Raw genomic sequence first — 20,286 nt, 5'->3', positions numbered from 1 at the left:
TATTTGAATACCCGTGCATTATCAGTGATGATTTTGAAAGGACACCCAAAGTGGGATAATATGTTCTCCTCCATGACTTTTATCACCAATGAATCAACAACATTCCTAGTTGGGATAGTTTCTACCGACTTGGTGAAATAGTTAGTGGTTGTTAAAATACATTTGTGTTGGACCCTAGAAGGTGGGTTGATTTGCCCAATGAATTCTAGTACCCACTATCTAAAGGGCTCCTCTATGTGCACAAAAATTAGGGGGAGAGGAACAAACTTATGTCTTTCAGCAAACAACTAGCATTTTTGGCATGACCTAACTTGAGAATACACATCTCCAAACAAGGCGGGCTAGTAAAATATTACCTTGAGGATTTTTTCTATTGGTTCCTTCCAACTATAGAGTCCTCCACAGACTCCACCATGGAAATATTCAATCACCTCGTGAGTTTCTCCTCAACTAAACACAACACTAATACCTCCACTGTGTCCTTCCAGTAGAGCATTCCATTGGATATAACGTATTTATTTTCCTGGAATCACAAACTTCGATATTTTGATCTATCTAGTCCCAATGGGCATCCTAGAAATAATAGGTAATGAACAATGTTATTATACTGGGGTGATCACTCATACTTGGCATAAATCTTCTGCATAACCATTTTAATTATTATGTGTTCATCCTCTAGACTACCCTCCTCTGTGCTCAGTTTTATCCCTAGAGCTTGGCAGTTGGATTCAGATAAATCTTGGCTGACCCCTATCCTTTGATGAGCTTGGTAGGCTTGATTTCTAGCTCATATTCTTTTATTTTGGCTATCCATATTCCCCTCTTTCCATCATTGTCTCCCTACAGTAAGATGTCTTTAACTGTAGTCATTCGGAAAAATGTTGTCATTTCGGACTGCAGTACATACATACGAAATGAATCCAGTGCCTTGACTAGTGCATACGCCTATTTCTCCAATATATCATACTTCAACTCAGCGTCCCTTAGGACTTGGCTGAAAAAGGAAATGGTCTGCATGGAACCATCTTTATTTTCCTGTAATAGTAGAGTAGCATTGGTATGTGGAGAGGCAAAAGAAAATATGTAGAAGGGCACTAAATAATCGGGGATTGAGAACTAGGGCCTTAGCCAAATATTCTTTGGTCCTAGTGAAAGAATCATGGGGGGTGGAGCTCCACTTAAGTTTGTTCTCCTTCTTGAGCTATATGTGATACCTTTAACTATCTCAACATAGTTGAGCATGAATTTCCTTAAGAAATTTATCCTCCCCAAAAAGGCCTAGACTTCTTTCTTGTTTCTGGGCAAGGAAATGAGGTTGATGGCTTTGACTCATTCAGGATCAATCTTTAATTGTTACTGTGCTACTATGTGCCCAACAAGCTTCCCCTCACTCAGGGAAAACTAAAACTTCTTCAAATTTAGAGAGAGGCCATACCTTTTGCACTTCTTGAAAATGAGGTTTAAATGGAGGATATGTTGTTCATGAGTCTTAGAAAATACTATGATGTCATCTAAGTAAAATACCACAAATTTGTCTTGCTCACTGACGAAAGCTATGTCCATAGCTCTTTGGAATGTGGCTCCTCCATTTATCAACCCAAATGGCATGTAGGCCTACATGAAATTCTCCCATGTGGTGTTGAAAGTAGTTATTTTTCTGGTCCTCAGGGTGGACCACCACTTGGTTGTAACTTGCGAATTAATCCATCATGGACATCCTGACTACACCCACTATCTTTTGCAATATATTATCCATCTTGGGCAAAGGGTGGTTATCTTTTATAGACGCCCTACTTAAATTATTGAAGTCCACACACAACTTTATATCTACATTCTTCCTTTGAATAGGGATCGAATTAGCCACCCACTCAGAGTATCTTAGAGGGACTATGATCTTCGACTGCAAGAGCTTCTTACCTCCTTTTCAATGGAGGGGAGTAAGAGTGGGTATATTTGTCTGAGTTTATGTTTACATGGCTTTATCCCGCTCTTCAGTGAAATATTTTGTTGAATAATATTTGTATCAAACGATTTGAAATCATCATAAGAACAAGAAAATACATCTTTGTAAGTTTTGAATAGATCTACATACCTCTATCTCTATTGCAAGGGGATTCCTTTAGATAGTTGGATCATCTGCGGTTTCTCCTTTGATCCAATGTTGCAATCTTCTACTTCCTAATCCTTCTCTGGGGGCATTTGTTTGGACACTATGTTGTCCTTATTGAAAACTATTTCAAGTGGAACAAGTCCAAGAGGGATGGTGTTCCCTTTTAGTTGTAAAATGTTTTTCCCATCCACTGTTTTTTTCCACGAAGTGGCTTCTTCTGATGCTTCTTCCTCTTCCTAATCGATCATGGAGTGCGAAAACTCCATAACGAATTCTATGAATCTTTTTACTTACTTGTGATCTTCAAATACCTACCAATGTTTGACATTATCAAGTATTTGTTTAGCCAATTTAATGTTCTTAAATTGAAAGAATAAACTATTTTGTGGAAAGTAGGAAGAATACAAGATGAAATATTCTTCATTGTGAGGGTTGTATCCTCATCAAAGATAGAAAATCCAAAGGGGTCTTGAGATCCTCCATATCTACCTCTTCTTATGTCTGTATCTCCACCTCCTCTACCTCTACCTCCTCCTCCGTCCCTAGGTTTTTCACCATTGACATTGTGTACCTCTCCTTCTCCTTCTTCAACCATGATGGATTCTTCAGTATCTGGTTCTATGACAGAATCTTTTGTTTCTTCTTGTTCCTCTTCTTCTCCTAGAATTTGTTTACCGGTGGAAGACAGAAAAACTACTCCTGTAGTTGGGGATGTAGGATCTTCTCCGATTATAGCCTCAGTGTTATAGACATTTTTGTGCCTTACAGCATGAAGCATGAAATGTCGATAATCTGAGGGATCCAAAGTCCCTAAACATGTTGTTCCTACCCCTAGAGGAACAAGGTCAGCAAAACACAACACTAAATATCAGTTCTCCACCGGAAAACACTAAAAAACAAGCTAATTCTGGATCATGTCAACTGCTCCACTGAGCATCTGCGCTGAATGTCAACTGCTCCACTCTATACCTGCGCTGAATGTCAACTTTAATGAAGGCTACCTGTGCTGGGCGAGTTTGGCCAAGTGGCACAGTCATTCCTCAATGTGTCAATGCCCAGGAAGCTTCCAAAATGACACTTGGATCAGGGAATTCGCCTTGTGATGAGTAAGAGGATCTAGATCTCCAAGTGGAAGGAAGAACCTCCAAGTGGACTCAAGAAATGAAGAATAACTGAGGTGGGAGAGGACACTAGTCAGCTTCATGCCAGCCTCAAGCTGACTCATCCTTTCTCCAAAACTCCTATACATAGAGCTCTCTCATGAGGTCTAGGGGGGCTGGAATCTTGTGAATGTAAGGAAGTGTTGTTGGTTTGAGTATAGAACTATTGGGTGATTTGCTTGAAGGAGGTGAAGAGGAGATTTCTTTCTGCTGGGAGGTGTTGCTGGATTGGGCCTCTTATGGTTGTAACACTCTCAAAACTTTACTTCTTCCATTAATAAAGCATTTGAGGTTCTTCTATATGCATGTGTCTCAATGGTGTATTGTTATACTTGTGTATTTGATTTATTCTAATCCTTGAATCAATTATGAATGTATGCTTCTTGTAGTTTCCCTCTCTTGCCTTTTTGTAGGATCTTTGTGTAGCTGGGCCAGTGAAAGAGCAAGGAGCTGGGAACAAGAAGCAAAGAGGGAAGATTGGATCAATCATTAGCGGAAGATAACGGTTAATGGATCTCTTTCTCCTCTCTCTTACATCTCATAAAGAAGTAATCTCGAATAGCTTTGCTTTGATTGTTGCTGAGGTACTATCACCCTTAGAGTGGGATAGCGTCATTCCGTATTGGATACTTTTCCCAACAACAAATTGGTGACTCCACTGGGGATAGTACTGCGGAGTCGCCAATTTGTTGTTGGGAAAAGTATCCAATACGGAATGACCCTATCCCACTCTAAGGGTGATAGTACCTCAACAACAATCAAAGCAAAGCTATTCGAGATTACTTCTTTATGAGATGTAAGAGAGGGGAGAAAGAGATCCAATAACCATTGTCTTCCGCTAATGATTGATCCAATCTTCTCTCTTTGCTGCTTGCTCCCAGCTCCTTGCTCTTTCACTGGCCCAGCTAAACCAAGATCCTGCAAAATGGCAAGAGAGGGAAGCTACAAGAAGCATACATTCATAATTGATTCAAGGATTAGAATAAATCAAATACACAAGTATAGCAATACATCATTGATACACATGCATATAGAAGAACCTCAAATGCTTTATTAATGGAAGAAGTAAAGTTTAGGAAGTAATACAACCATAAAAGGCCCAATCCAGCATCACCTCCCAGCAGAAAGAAATCTCCTCTTCACCTCCTTCAAAGCAAATCACCCAATAGTTCTATACTCAAACCAACAGCACTTCCTTACATTCACAAGATTCCCCCCTCCTTAGACCTCATGAGAGAGCTCTATATATAGGAGTTTTGGAGAAAGGATGAGTCAGCTTGTAGCTGGCATGAAGCTGACTAGTGTCCTCTCCCACTTCAGTTATTCTTCAGTTCTTGAGTCCACTTGGAGGTTCTTGCTTCCACTTGGAGATCTAGACCCTCTTACTCATCACCAGTCGAATTCCCTGATCCAAGTGTCATTTTGGAAGCTTCCTGGGCTCTGACACCTTGAGGAATGAGTCTGCCACATGTCCAAACTCGTTCAGCGCAGGTAGCTAGTGTTGGAGTTGACATTCAGCGCAGGTAGCCAGTGTAGCAGTTGACATTCAGTGCAGGTAGCCAGTGTAGCAGTTGACATGATCCAGAATTGCCTTGTTTTTGAGTGTTTTCAGGTGGAGAACTGATATTCAGTGTTGTGGTTTGCTGACATTGTTCCTCTAGGGGTAGGAACAACATGTTCAGGGACTTTGGATCCCTTAGATTATGGAAATTTCATGCTTCATGCTGTAAGGCACAAAAATGTCGATAACATCTACCCATTTAATGACATAATCAATCCATACCGAAATATAGATTTTTTGTTTTGAAGGTGAATTGATAGGACCAACAAAATCTAACACCCATTTTTCAAAACATCCAATGAGTACCTGAGTTTGTAGTGGCATTTCATCTGAGAGAGTAGGTTTCCCCATCCTTTGACAACTATCACATCTTCTAACATATTCATTGGTATCCTTGAAAATGGAAGGCCAATAATATCCTAAGAGAAGGATCTTATAAGTAGTTCTTCTGTCAGAGAAATGTCCTCCACACGGTTCATCATGGAATGCTTTAAGTATTTCTAGTATCTCATCTTCTTGAACACATCTTCTGATGATGAGATCTGGTCTTATTTTGTAAAATTCTTCGTTTATCCATGCATAACATGCGTTGCTTTGAATTATCCTCCTCTTTTCCCTAGGAGAAAAATGAAATGGTAATTTCCCTATAGCTAAATAATTAGCAATATCTGCATACCAAGATTCTTTAGTAGATACTGCAAAAACATATTCATTAGGAAATTTCTCCTCCACAGGTTTATTATTGTTATCATTTTTAATTCTAGATTAAAGGTCAACAATTGTATTTTGTTTTCCAGGATGATCTAGAATGGCGTTGTTGAATTCCTGCAATAGTAAGAGCCATCTGGTTATTTTTCCATTAATCATTGGCTTATTCATTATATATTTAATGGTAGAATTATCTGTTTGAATGAATTTTTCACAGTTCTTGGCTTATATGGGCCTGACCCAAGTTCGGAAGAGTTATTTAGCCAAACAAATCCTGTAGCTAACGACCCTTTCAGCAATAGCCCGCGGAGCATGGATTGAAGTCTCACCCGAGGTAGTAGGGGAGGGTGTTGGAACCAGGTTTCCACACCCTTGTGGTGTGTTGATGTGGTCTGGAGATTTTGCACACCATTCAATAGCCTTGCGCTACTCTTCTTTTGTGCAGATCCGAACTAGGGCTATTCCTCAATACTAATTACTTATGGAGTTATTATATATCAGATCTACTTATGACAGTCTTTAAGAAAACATTTAATCAAGAGAACCAGTGCGCACACTCAAAAGAGATAAAGATTTGCATTAACCCAGAACATAAGCATACACATATAGATTCAACAAAAATATTAATCATAACTCAACCAGATCTACAATAATTCAGTTTTGACACAGTAATTTGGAATCAACTTGTCTTTATTCACCTCTTTCATCAATACAACCGAATCTTCCCTGCGCACTCAGCTACAGGGGTCCACGCACCCAGCTGCGGACTCTACCAAGCATCTGGGCATACAGCTGCAAAGCCTCTATCTATCACCCAGTACCCTCGCCTTGGACTTACAGACGCTCATATAATCTTCACAGACCCATAGCACTATAATTCATTCCTCTTCCCCAAAAACCTACCTTCTACCCTTAGATCCCTGCTCTATTTATACATTCCCATGGTCTGTGAACCATGGATAGGCCGACTTACTCCTTATTATTCTATATTATTTCTTAGGCAGGCAACCCTTTGACTCGACCTTTTACATTTTGCGTTTCGAATATTTCGGAGTTTTACAATATTTTTATCCTAACTTATAGGATCTCAGCCCAAAAATTGTTACACGAGACCTCTCCTACACAATAGTCCCCCAACACAATCATCATGAATCATCCCAAGTCACTCGTCGATGCGGTGAGATGCGCTGCCTTGGATTCATGCTTCACCTCCCTTTGAATGACGCTCTTCGTCCTACTACTCCTTCATTGTCTCCTGTAATGCTTCATCCAACTCCTTCTTTGTTGATTCTACCAGTTCTCACAACTGATAATGCTCATTCTACTCTACTCGGTTAACAAAGAACACCCCCTCATAGGATTGTAGCTTTACTGGGGGAGCTGCATACAAGACCTCCTCGTACCCACACAGCCACTTCCTTTCTTCATATCTTCTCTTCGCACTGTCTATTGCTCTTTGTGTTGCAATTTTGCAAGACCCTTACTACTGTCTGTGAGATCCCAATCCTCAAGGTACATCAGAGACGACTTATGAATTGCACTTCTACCATTGGTCTCCATCTTTCCGTCCTTTCCCTTATCTTTTGTGATTCGCCGACTAGCCCTTGGGCAAGGTTGCGGAATCTGGACCAGTTTTGCTTCATGTCTACCAATTTCTGGTACATCCCCTCCCGTCGATGCTAAACTTTGCGTGGTGCTCATAGTTGTCAACACCATATTCTTCAAAAAGCCCTGCATCCCCATCGGCCATATCACAACCCTCGAGCTTACTCCTTGTGCATAGATAATGAAGAGTTCCATAGCAGTAGGAAAGCACCATAGCTTACAGTTCCCAGAAGTGTAGCTCTCTCGGTGGATGCCCCCTGTGATTTATAAGCGTTTCAAATTTCAAATGCTCCCACCTTTTTTGTTGCCCTCATGTTAAACCTGTAGCAGATCATTCCATATCTGGCTCGTACTCCTTCTCTTAATTGCTCATCACACACTCCCTTTTGCCATGATGCAGACATATTGTCATGAGCATAGATATCAATGATCACCTCTATGCTTGTCAACGTGTCAGCGCAACCCTTTCCTGGAAACCGTGACCCTTGTGATAGGACAAATCTATGTGCACCTTGGCGGTCATGCATCTTCCCCCCAGACTGCTTTAGCATCTCGCGCTCTCTTTCAACTGCTTGGAGCGGCGATACTATCCTTTGGGTGGTTAATCAGGTGGTTGCCCCACCTGTGTAGAGCTTCAGGTGACTTCCATTCACTCTTCCCGGGAAGGGGTCTCCATTAAGCTTGGCAAGCTGTATCGCACCCCCATCAGTAACTTCTTTGACGACATAAGGTCCCAACCAATGCATTCGGAGTTTGCCAAGGAATTTCTCGAACTTGCTATCATAGAGTAATATAGGGTCATTCTCCTTGAAAGTGCACACCTTGATATGGTTATCATGCCATGCTTTCTCTCGCTATTTGTATACATGCTAATGGAATCCAGCCAAAAATGGGTCCTCCTCTAGTTCCTCTAGTTGTGCGAGTTGTTCCTCTAAAGCCCCATGGTCTGCCATGCCTACTATTGCCTCTATTCGCAGAGTCGGTACAATGTATTCCATAGGAATGACGGCCTCCTTGCCATAGACCAATTGAAACGGTGTCTGACCCATCAACTTCTTGCACATGGTTCAGTATTCCCATAACATAGTAGGGATGCGCAAGTACTAGTAGTTTTGCTGCACATTACAGACCTTTGTCAAAACAGTCTCCAAAATTTTGTTGAATGCTTCAACAGTCCCATTCTCTTGTGGGTGGTATGGCATACTTTGTTGATGATATATCTAGAATTCCTCAGTGAGTGTGCTGATTGTTTCATTCAGAAAGTGTGTGCCCCGGTCGCTCATGATAATTTTGGGATAGCCAAACCTTGTTAACAAGTTCTCGAACAAAAACTTCACTGTTGTAGCAGCCGTGCAGTCCTTAACCAGCACTGCCTCGGCCCACCGAGTCAAGTATTATGTCACAGTGATGATATAGCACGCGCCCGTCTTCCCTCGAGGTGCGATAGGTCCTATGAAGTTGATTGCCCACTTCTCGAATGGTTGTAATGTCAGTTGTGGCTTGAGTGGCATTTCATCCCTTCACGATGGTTTCTCGGTCCGTTGACAGACATCACAGGCCCGACAGTACGCTTTCGAGTCCTGATGTAGAGTTGGCCACTACAGTCCGGTGTGAAGAATCTTATGTGTTGTAGCATGATCTGCAAAATATCCTCCAACCACCCCCCCATGTGCTTCAGCCAAGATTTGTCTGCGCTCGAATTCAGGCACATATCTGCATAAGATTTCGTCATTGCCCATTTTGTAGAGATGCCCTGCAATAACGGTAAAGTCTGCTGCACGTATCACCAATTCTTTCTTCTATTGAATGGAATATCCTTGTGGCATGGTTCCCATGGTTAAGAAGTGGATTATGTCCTCAAAATGGCCATCCGCGACGCGCACGACATACAACTGTGCTTGTGGGAGTCCTTCCTCTAAGTTTATGGGCTCTTCGCCATTCTTAATTCAGGACAAATGATTTGGGCCTGCATTGAGACGTCTCGACTTTATGACCACTTTGAAGACATATTCTTGAAATAATAGCAACCACCTACAAATGCGCCCCCAAACACAGGCTTATTCACTAGGTATTTTAGCATAGAGTGGTCAGTATACATCTTAAAATGTCCTCTGAGCAGATAGTGGCGGTATTTTTGAAGCCCGTACAGCAACCCCAACCCCTCTCTCTCAGAAGTCGAGTAATTCTTATCAGCTTTTGATAATTTTCGACTGGCGAACACAATCGGGTGATCAATTTCCTCTGCTCCTTCTTGAGCGAGTACCTCACCTAATGTGATACATGATGCGTCGACATGCACGTGAAATTCGATGTCCCATTTGGGGAAGACCAGTATCGGGGCATATGCCATCTTTTCCTTAAGTGTTTCTATACTTTTGTCACATTCCTGGTTCCAGCAATAAGTAGCATCCTTCTTGAGCAACTGTTCCATTGGCATCGTGATCTGTGCGTAGATTTTTATGAATTTTTTATAATAACCAGTGTGTCCTAGTGTGGCACGTAATTGTTTGACACTTCGCGATGCTTGCATATTGAGTATGACAACGATCTTCGCTGGATCCACCAGCAAATATTTCTTACAAACCACATGGCCGAGCAGGTTCCCGAAGGGGACAAGGAAAGTACACTTCTTTAGGTTTAGTGCAATTTGGTGCCGTCGGCATGTATCCAGCATTAAATGTAAGCTCACGATATGTTTCTTAACTAGCCCAAATACAGTCCAATCATCAAGATATACTTCTAGGAACTTGTGTATAAATTCCTTGAATGCAGCTACCACAATGCGTGAGAATATCACTGGCACGTTCTTTAGCCCAAAGGGCATCACTGTATGCTGAAAATAGCCCCATTCAGTGGAAAAAGTTGTCTTACTCCTATCCTCTAGCGCAATCTTGATCTGGAGGTACCCTGAGAACCTGTCAGTCAAGGAGTAGGCTTCATGTCCACCCACATTTTCCAGTACTTCATCCGTAAAGGGCATTGGAAATGGATCATTGACACATGCATCATTGAGCTTCCTGAGATCCACGCAAATGTGAATTTCCCCCTTCTACTTCTTCTCATGCACAACCATAGGACTTATCCAATCAGACTCCTCGGCTGGTTCAATTATTCTGGCTGCAAGCATCTTGTCCAATGCCTCACTAACCTTTGCTTTGTATTTCGGATTCAGCCGGTAAGGCCGCTACTTAACTAGCTTTGCATCTGGCTTCAAAGTGATCCTCATCATTCCTAGGTCACCAAGGATCCCTTTTAGCTCCATGATTTTTATTGGGAATAAATCGCAATATTCTCGAAGAAACTCGATGACTTTTCCACCGTGGCATGGTCCTAATAATCCCCAAGTGTTGCATACTTCGGCTCTTCCCCTGTTCCAATATTTACTTGTTTCATTTTCAACAGTGTAGTGATGTCTCGATCTTCGATTGCTAGTCGTCACACTTCGCGACTCCCCTCTGATTTCATAATATTAATGTTCCTAGGGTCGTCGTCATCATCTTCTACCTGCAGATTATAACATCTCAGGGCCTGGCTCAACTGTTGCGACCAGTATGGCTGGATGGTTTCTTCTGGTTCCAGTGGCGTTTTGAAAATGGTGGCCTTCACAACCTGTAACATGTCATCCACAATATCCATCCATTGATCTTCAAAGAGGAATTTTGACAGAAACCCTTCACGCAAGATATCCCATTCACCTGTGTCGTTTCGGAGCTCTATTTCAGTGTACCAATTACTAGGGATGAAATCCAGGGTATGATAAAATAAGTGTATCCACTCTGGTTGAGGTTCCTTTGCATAGGCTTTAGTCCATCTGGTAAGGTGCATGCACAGTTGATCACGTCCATTGTATTTCTCTATTCGTAGTTCCGGCTTCCCAAATCTTATCTGCATCATGTGCCTACAACTACACCAATATTTGAAAGTCCCTTCATGTGTTCCCCACCATCGTGCAGGTGTCGCGCACAATGTACATCTCAACACATCAAATCGTTAGTGTTCTGGTACCGTGCTTTCAAACTTGGTCAGGAATTCATCTACTATTTTCAGCCCATCATACATTGGCAGTTCGCAATCCTAAGCCCTAACATAGTACAAAGATTTAGTCATCATATTACAGTGTAACGTGGTTACTTCATTCAACATGTTATGCCATCACTCATCTTCTTCATTGGAGTGATGGTGCAGGACTCTACATAGCCCCATGCTATTCTCCTTTCCTCTGTTGGCTTGACCTCTTCTAGCCTTTGTGCAGATATTTTTTAGATACAATCTAATTCATCGTCACTTTCTTCATTGCACATGGGTTCAGTGTAGCGCAGTCCTTTAGTTGGATCTAGCAGGATGACTACATGGAGCGACTTCTTCTCAGATATCATTCTCCGCTTCTTTAAATTAATAAACCCATTCATGTTGGTGGCAAAGTATATTCCTAGCAATGCAGGATAAGGGCTACCTTCATCCATGATTTCTGTTACTTCAAAGTGTGTCCTGGTGCTCGCACCTTCTATATCTACCGTAATTCCTTACAACATTCCCATGGGCAGGATCTTCTGTTGGTTTGCCATCCACAATTGAATAGGAGATTATTGTAGTGTAGGCCTACCCATGTGCTCCCAAGTTTGTCTAGGTAGTACATTTGCATCTGATCCCAAATCCAAAATGACCTGATCCATCTCATAGTCGCCAATCTGTGCCGTTAATCACATCTCCTGCCCCGTCTGCGTTGCGTGTTTTCCTAATTTTAGGTCCACGCTAGGTTCTCTGATCCTTGCACACATATTTATCAATTCTTGCAAGCCTTTAACCGCCCTATTGTTGAGAATAAATTTTATGCATGTCTCTAAAAAGGTAGTCAGCATCGAGGGATCCCTGTTCGACTCAGGTTGATCCCTACTACCTGCGGTAGAGACCTCCGCGAAGTTCTCCCTGGCTTCCCGATATGTCTCCTTGCCAACCCCTATGTCTTCCTTAGTTATGTTCCCTTTATCTTCTCCTATGGTGGTGCCACCTCTTAGTACCATGTTTACTTTGGGGTCTTCGTCGTAGGGTTCAGACCTCTTCATTTGCACGTTATGTGTTGTCGTATGTTGTTCTACACTTTTTTCATGAATCTGTGCTATCAATGTGGGGAAATCTATTAGCTCGTGATCAAATTTCTCACAGTAAGTGCATGATATTCTGGTTGGGTTGGTACAATCCCACGCGTAATGTCCTAGTCCTCCATAGTTGTAACATATTAGTTTCTCGTGACCCCTTCCTGGGCCCATTCTACCCCATCCTCATCCATGTCACTGGAACCCACCAAGCGGGATCGCCATGGCTGGATCCTGACGCCAAGCCTCAATCTACATTCTGTAGGCCAGTGACTAATCCATCAATAATTGGTAGCTACGATAGTCTCTTCCCTCGTGGCCCACCGATCTGCAAAAGTTGCAAAAGAGCTACTGGGGGGTCTGGTTGAAATTTTGCAGTAGATGACAATTATCTGTATTATGCTTTCCTCTCACCTGACAGATTGTGCACCAGAGAAGGCTTATCACGCTTGGCCCTGCCTATGCCTCTGGTCGCAATGGGGTTGGTCCCCCCGTTGCCACATAATTCGCAAAGACCGGGCAGTGATCTTTATTATGTCCCTGGCTTCTGCACTTTATACACCATACTTCCTCCCAGACTTCTGGATGAGATGCATGTTCCTTTTTAACATCTTCATTTCCAAATACAGGTTTTGTATCTCCGCTTGGATTTGATAAAATCCAAACCCTGGGACCTGTAACTGAGTTTCAAGCAACCTCATTGCTATCTCCAATGCTTAAACCTAGGTTGAGATCTTTTGTTATGAGAAATTTGTCCTCAGATGTGGTGTCAATGACACCACAGACCAAGCGCAGTGTTACACGTCCGACAGTTTCATGTTCACCTCGCGAATGGTACTTTTCAGTCTTTGATCTAGATCCCATGAGGTTTCACTAGGCATCATCGCAATCTCCTTGAACCCTATGATCGACTATGTTTCTGACTTTGGTCGGCTAAATTCTTTCTTCAATTCGGTACGGATCTCTGCTGTCCCTGCATTCAAGTGATCGCTTGAGTACTTTATGTACCATGTCAGAAATCGGTCTTGTAGCGTGCTAACTAAGATAGCCTTTCTAATATTATCGTCCATAATTCTGTGTGCATCCCATACCAGCGTCACTACGAACCAAAATTGGTCTGGATCTTTGCTTCGTGCCCCTTTGAATACTGGTAGCTGGATTGTGCTCATCATTTTTAACCTATGGTTTGCGCATTGGTGTACTCTGAACTACTACTGTTCCTACTCCCTTTGATCCTTATATTCTCTATAGAATTCTGGCATTCCTACATTAGGCACCCCTTAGGCAAATCCCAGTCCTAGCAATGGAACCATTTTTTGGCTTATATGGGCCTGACCTAGGTTCGGAAGAGTTATTTAGCCAAACAAATCCCACAACTACCGGCCCTTTTGGCAACTGCACGTGGAGCACGGACTGAAGTCTCACCCAAGGTAGTAGGGGAGGGTGCTGGAACTAGGTTTCCCCACCCTTGGGGTGTCTTGATGTTGTATGGAGGTTTTGCACATCGTTCAGTAGCCTCGCACTACTCTGATTCTGTGCAAATCCGAACCAGGGCTATTCCTCAATACTAATTACTTAAGGAGTTATTATAGATCAGATCTACTTATGATGGTCTTTAAGCAAACATTTAATCAAGATAACTAGCGCATGCACTCAAAAGAGATACAGATTTGCATTAACCTAAAACATAAGCATACACATATAGATTCAACAGAAATAATAATCATAACTCAACCAGATTTACAATAATTCAGTTTTGACACAGTAATTTGGAATCAACTTGTCTTTATTCACCTTTTTCTTAAATACAACCAGATCTGCCCTGTGGATTCAGTTGTAAGGGTCCATGCACCCAGCTGCAGACTCTACTAGGCCTCTACGCACACAGCTGCAGAGCCTCTATCTATCACCTAGTACACTCAACTCAGACTTACATATGCACATATAATCTTCTCAGATCCATAACACCATAATTCATTCCTCTTCCCCAAAAAACTTCCTTCTACCCTTAGAGCCCCGCTCTTTTTATGCATTCCCATGGTCCGCGAACAATGGGTAGGCCGACTTACTCCCTATTATTCTATATTATTTCTTGGGCGGACAACCCTTTGACTCGGCCTTTTACATTTCATGCTTTGCATATTTTAGAATTTTACAATATTTTTATCCTAACTTATAGGCTCTCAGCCCCAAAACTGTTACGCAGGACCTCGACTACCCAACAATAGCCAGATATATAATGTTTGAATTTATTAATGGCATGAACTACAACTAGAAACTCCTTCTCAATTACAGTATAATTTAGCTCTGATGGAGTTAAATTTTTATTGGTATAACAGATTGCATAAGGAGTAAGGTATTCTTGTCCTAACATGGCTCCTAAGGCTATTTCTGAAGCATTGATTGATATATGAAAAGGAAATTTCCAATTAAGTCCTTTTAAAATAGGTGCTTCATATATTTTATTTTTCAAAGTTTCAAAAGAATTTTGACAATCAGAATCCCAAACTGAATTCACAATCTATGGTAAGTAGTTTTAAGAGTGGAGATGAAAATTCTATGAAGTTTTCTATGAATATTCTATACTATCCAGTAAAACCAAGAAAACTCCTAACATCTCATTGACAATTTGGTACTCATAATTTAGAAATGAGCTCTACTCTAGATGAGTCTACCTTAATTCCATCTCCTGAAATATGGTGACCTAAAGCAATTCCTTCATTAAAAATCATAAAACATTTCTCGTGACTTAACGAAATATTTGTTTCTTTACATATTATTAGGTTTTTCTCTAAATTTTCAAGTTCCTCTTCAAAAGAATCTTCATAAACTGTGAAATAATCCATATATACCTCCACAAAAGCATGAATAAGATCAGAGAAAATTCTGAGGATTGCTCTTTGGAATGTTGTTGGAGAATTACAAAATCCAAAAAGAAGTACTTGGTAAGCATAATTTCCCTATGGACAGGTGCATTTGGTTATATCTTGATCCTCAGGTGCTACTTGAATCTGCTTGTATCCACTAAAACCGTCCAAAAAAAAGAAACACTTTTTCCCTGCTAATGTGTCTAAAACTTGATCTATGAAAGGAAGTGGAAAGTGTTCTTTTAATGCTTCCTTATTCAATTCCCTGTAATCAATACATACTCTACATCTACCATTTTTATTAGGAAAGATTACTAGGGGTGAAACCCATTGACTGTCTCATATTGGATAGATGAAGTTTACATTCAAGAGTTTTTATAATTCCTCATTAACAATTTCTTTCAGATTTGGATTCATTCTTCTTTGTGGTTGTCTAACTGGTCTTGCACGCTGTTCAATGTAGATATGGTGCATGCAAGTTTTAGGATTAATTCCTCTCATATCAGTGCATTCCCGTGAATAAGTAGACGAACGTTTTTGTAAAATTTCTACCAGTTGATTTTTCTGTAATTCTTCTAGGTTTTCATTAATGTTCAATGTTTAGCCTAGAAAAATATATTGAAGAATTTAAATTTTTTTTCCATAGAGTCTAAAGACATTTGCCTAGATGATAGATATTTGATTCGACTATGGTCATAATGTAAGGAGGGTTCATTTATTTCCATTAGATTTAAAATTTGGTCCTCCTCACTTACTTGTTCAGTTGTGAAAACAGGTTGTGTATCATCATCATCATCTATCCATTCCTTATTCTCTATTTCTATTGTTGTTTTTGCAGGTGGATACAATGTCAATTGCTTTGTAGAACTTCCATCTGAGATAGACATGTAAACTAATCTACAAATTATGAAACCATCAACGCTAGCTAACCAAGGTCTTCCTAGGTGTTATAGACATTTTTGTGCCTAACAACATGGAGCATGAAATGTCAATAATCTGAGGGATCCAAAGTCCCTAAACATGTTGTTCTTACCCTTAGAGGAACAAGGTCTGCAAACCACAGCACTGAAAATCAGTTCCCCACCTGAAAACACTCAAAAACAGGCTATTTCTGGATCATGTCAGCTGCTCCACTGAGCATCTGCGCTGAATGTCAACTGCTCCTCCTTGTACCTGCGCTGAAGGTCAAAACTAATGAAGGCTACCTGCGCTGGGTGAGATTGGCCAAGTGGCACAGTCATTCTGCAAGGTGTCAACTGCCCAGGAAGCTTCCAAACTGACACTTGGGTCAAGGAATTCGCCTAGTGATGAGTAAGAGGGTCTTGATCTCCAAGTGGAAGCAAGATTCTCCATGTGGACTCAAGAACTGAAGATTAACTAAAGTGGGAGAGGACACAAGTCAGCTTCAGGCCAGTCTCAAGATGACTCATCCTTTCTCCAAAACCCTATATATAGATCTCTCTCATGAGGTCTAGGGAGGCTGGAATTTTGTGCAAGTAAGGAAGTGTTGCTGGTTTGTGTATAGAGCTATTGGGTGTTTTGCTTGAAGGAGGTGAAGAGGATATTTCTTTCAGCTGGGAGGTGTTGCTGGATTGGGCCCATTGTGGTTGTAACTCTCTCAGAACTTTACTTCTATTATCAATAAAGTATTTGAGGTTCTTCTATATGCATGTGTCTTTATGATGAATAGATGCTTGTATATTTGATTTATGCTAATCCTATAATCGATTATGGATGTATGCTTCTTGTAGTTTCCTTTTCTTGTGCTTTTACAGGATCTATGTGTAGCTGGGCCGGTGAAAGGATAAGGAGCTAGGAGCAAGCGGCAAGGAGTGAAGACTGGATCGACTATTAGCGCAAGATAACGGTTAGTAGATCATCCTTTTCTTCCCTCTCTCATCTCATAAAGAAGAAACTTTGAATAGCTTTGCATTCAGTTGTTGCTGGAGTACTATCACCTTCAGAGTGGGATAGAGGCATTCTGCATTAGATACTTTTCCCCCCAACAAATTGGCGACTCCACTGGGGAGCGTATCTTGTTGGTTTGCTGTGTTTCTTGCTATTCATTTCATAAACAAGGAGATTACCGAATCGAACTGTGTTTGAATCTATCAAACACAAAGTAGAGGGCAGCCACTCTAGCTCAGTTTCTGGGCAAGTTTATGATTTGAAGAGCTGATCCACAAGGACTCTAATAAGCTCTTAGTGATAGCTTTTCATCTTCCTTTACATCCCTTCGTGTGTCCTTGACTGATAGCTTCTGATTTGAGCAAAAACTGTGAATTTTTGAGCAATCTGTGACCCGGAAACCAAGACGGACGAAAGTCTCGTTCTTCATTGCAGGCTGTACAAAGGCAGTCTGCATTTCAGCGTAGTTCCCGAAGGGGCTACCTGGGCTAAAGGTCAAACAGGCAGTGTTACACCTGCGCTGGACCAGTCTTGGCTTGAGTTACTGAGGTTTCCTGCTGTGTCTTGCCTTGTTTTCACTGTTGTTTTTGCTGTTTGTTGCAAGTCAGTAGGCCTATCTGAAACCATCTTCCTTTGTCATTATTCGGCCTCAGTTGTATAAAGAAACTGTATTTGTTCTTTTGTATTTCTTGTGTCATTTACAGTCTCCCATAACGAAAGTGAACCAGTCTTGCATTGACCTCTTAGATCTAGACCTGTGATTAAGTGTCGTTCTGATCTTAAGAGTTAGTTTATTTGTTGTTCATAGCTGATTGAGTTTGTCACTTTCGTCATATGGTTTGTATTTATATATTTCTAAGTGTCAAAACAAGTGAATCGTAAGGTCTCTTTTGATTTTGGACAAACTTGTTTGCTTTCGCTTGAAATTGAATTCGAAATTATACAACAACTTTCTTTTTGTATTTCATCAAACATTAAGGAAGAGAAAAGAAATACTTGCATTTTTGCATTTTGCATTAAGTTTGTATGTTGATTTAGGGAAAAAGTGCATTAGCGAATGCTCTTTGATCTGTGTGAAAAGGATTTTATCTCTCTTTTCCCTCAGTAGTTAAGATTTTCATAAGTCGAAAAGATTGGAAAAGCTTGCTTCCCATCTTAGACTGCATTTAGGAATTTGTATCAATACATCTCGTGGTGAACCTTGAAAGGCAAAATTTAAAAAGATCAACTTAAAATATACTGAATGAACCTAACAACGCTTTGAAACATAACGCAAACATCTAGAGGTCTAAGCTAGAGACGTGTTCCGGCGTCGTTAAACATAGTGACTGTCGATCTCGACGAAGGTGGGTGATTCCTCCTGAGAGTCGGTGGCACTAATACGGACTTGTGCTCCCACGTACCGTCGCGTATATATTGGGAGACCCCTATAGGATCAAAGCCTTTATCCATAGGAAACCGTGTCGGCCGCCCTACTGATCGCAATGCAGTGAACACAGCATTCACGAAGATTGACTACTCGTACCGTAAAACGTATTCTGTGGTTTTGCGAAAGGTTTGGCATACCCTCTGCCTAGATCTCCAGAGCAGTTTCTTTTCGCCTTTTTCAAACTCTATAACTGAAAAATTCCAACCGAGCATTTGTCACTTCGGGCTCGTTAATACATCGAAGGAGACTAGAGTCATCTTTAGCTTTTTCTCGACTCTTAAAAAGTGAAAAAGCAAGTTGTGTCTAAAAGCGTCTAATAAAATTCATTCAATTCAGAAACACAAATTTCCCCTTTTAATATTTTGGTTGATCGAGTAATCCGCAATCGTGGAAGAAAGTCAATTGAAAATCCGTCGTTCGCGGAGGCTTGCGAGTCAACCGTCTTTGTCCCTGGAATCGAAAACAGTACGGGCAAAGCGAACTCGTTTAACCGGGTCAAAATCTCCTTTGAAAGTTAGAACAAGTGTTCCTACTACATCCGAGGTTCCGGTTACTCCTAACATTTCTGGAAACCCTGCCTCTATAGAAGAAGTTCAACAGCCATAGAAGGACAGTAATACTGATCCTGGTCTGGGGGCAAATACTTGTGTAACTGAACCAGCTCCATCTGTAACTGGTCCAGAGAGTTTTGCTCCTCAAACAACTATCGCTGTCGAAGCAACCACTTCTTCGGCACCAGAAATATTTTACGGACCTGACGGTCTTCCTCTTCCACCAGGTTTGATTGCGATAGAGGAAATTGCAGAGGATCCACAAACAAGTACTCCAACTCATTTTGGAGTCGGGATCACTCTATTTCCTTCATCAGAAGTTAATCCACCACAAGTGGAAGTTCCTGTAGAATCGCTAGGCAATCTATTGGATAGACTTAAAATGTCTGAACAATCGTCATCATCTAGGACTGTGTCAAATGACACAGCGACAGCAGAAGCCCCTGGCGTCACTCCAATGATGTTTGCCGGCATACCAGCTGTCCCAACTAGCTCTCAACAGCTAGAAGGAGTCCACCAAGGGACTATGTCGACAGTATGGTCTGTTCCAGTTTGTTCATCCGGAGTAATACCCGGTAATTCTTATGTTGAAACTTGATAGATTGATCCTCATGGAGGTTAGTTTGGGCCATCTAGTCCTCAAGGATTAACAATCCCTCTGAGTTCTGGATTGCTACCATATGGGGGGCAGTATGCCCTTTCATTACCTCCTCCGGGAGGATATCCATATGGCAGTTCTCAACAGTATTCAGGTTATACTGGAATTGCATCAAGTAGTTGGGTACCTATGATACCTCAACAACCAAGGATTTTATATTCTATGCAACAATGTGTACCTGTGACGAATATCCCAACCACACCGGCTATTGTAACTGTGTCTCAAGTTCAAGCGATACCTGTTACATGTCAACCTCAGATTTCTCAGGTTGTAATACAACAGTCACTTGACCATGGGTCACAACCACATTCGCCAACTGGTGGGGCGACACAAGTACAAATGGGTACAATTACCCCACACCTTGGTCCAATGGTTAGCATGGCGCAACAGAACATGGCGTCGCAACCATGGCTTGTACAATACCACCAACCGCAGTTCCAGCAAGTATACCAAGGTTCTGAGCAGCAGATCTTTGCGAATAGTGGACAACCGTATATCCAAAAAGGTCAAAACCAACCACTTTACAGTGGTCAAGTCCACCAACTGTATCAATCATACCAACATCAATTACATTATGCTGGTATGCAAAGACCCACTGCTCAAGCAATTCCATCGTACCCTGGTTACGCTTCGCCT

This window comes from Pinus tabuliformis, chromosome 9 (genome assembly GCF_031772625.1).
Source record: "Pinus tabuliformis cultivar Carrire ecotype Pingquan chromosome 9, CPIR1, whole genome shotgun sequence".
NCBI classification, from domain to species: Eukaryota; Viridiplantae; Streptophyta; class Pinopsida; order Pinales; family Pinaceae; genus Pinus; species Pinus tabuliformis.
This window is presented reverse-complemented; position numbering follows the sequence as displayed.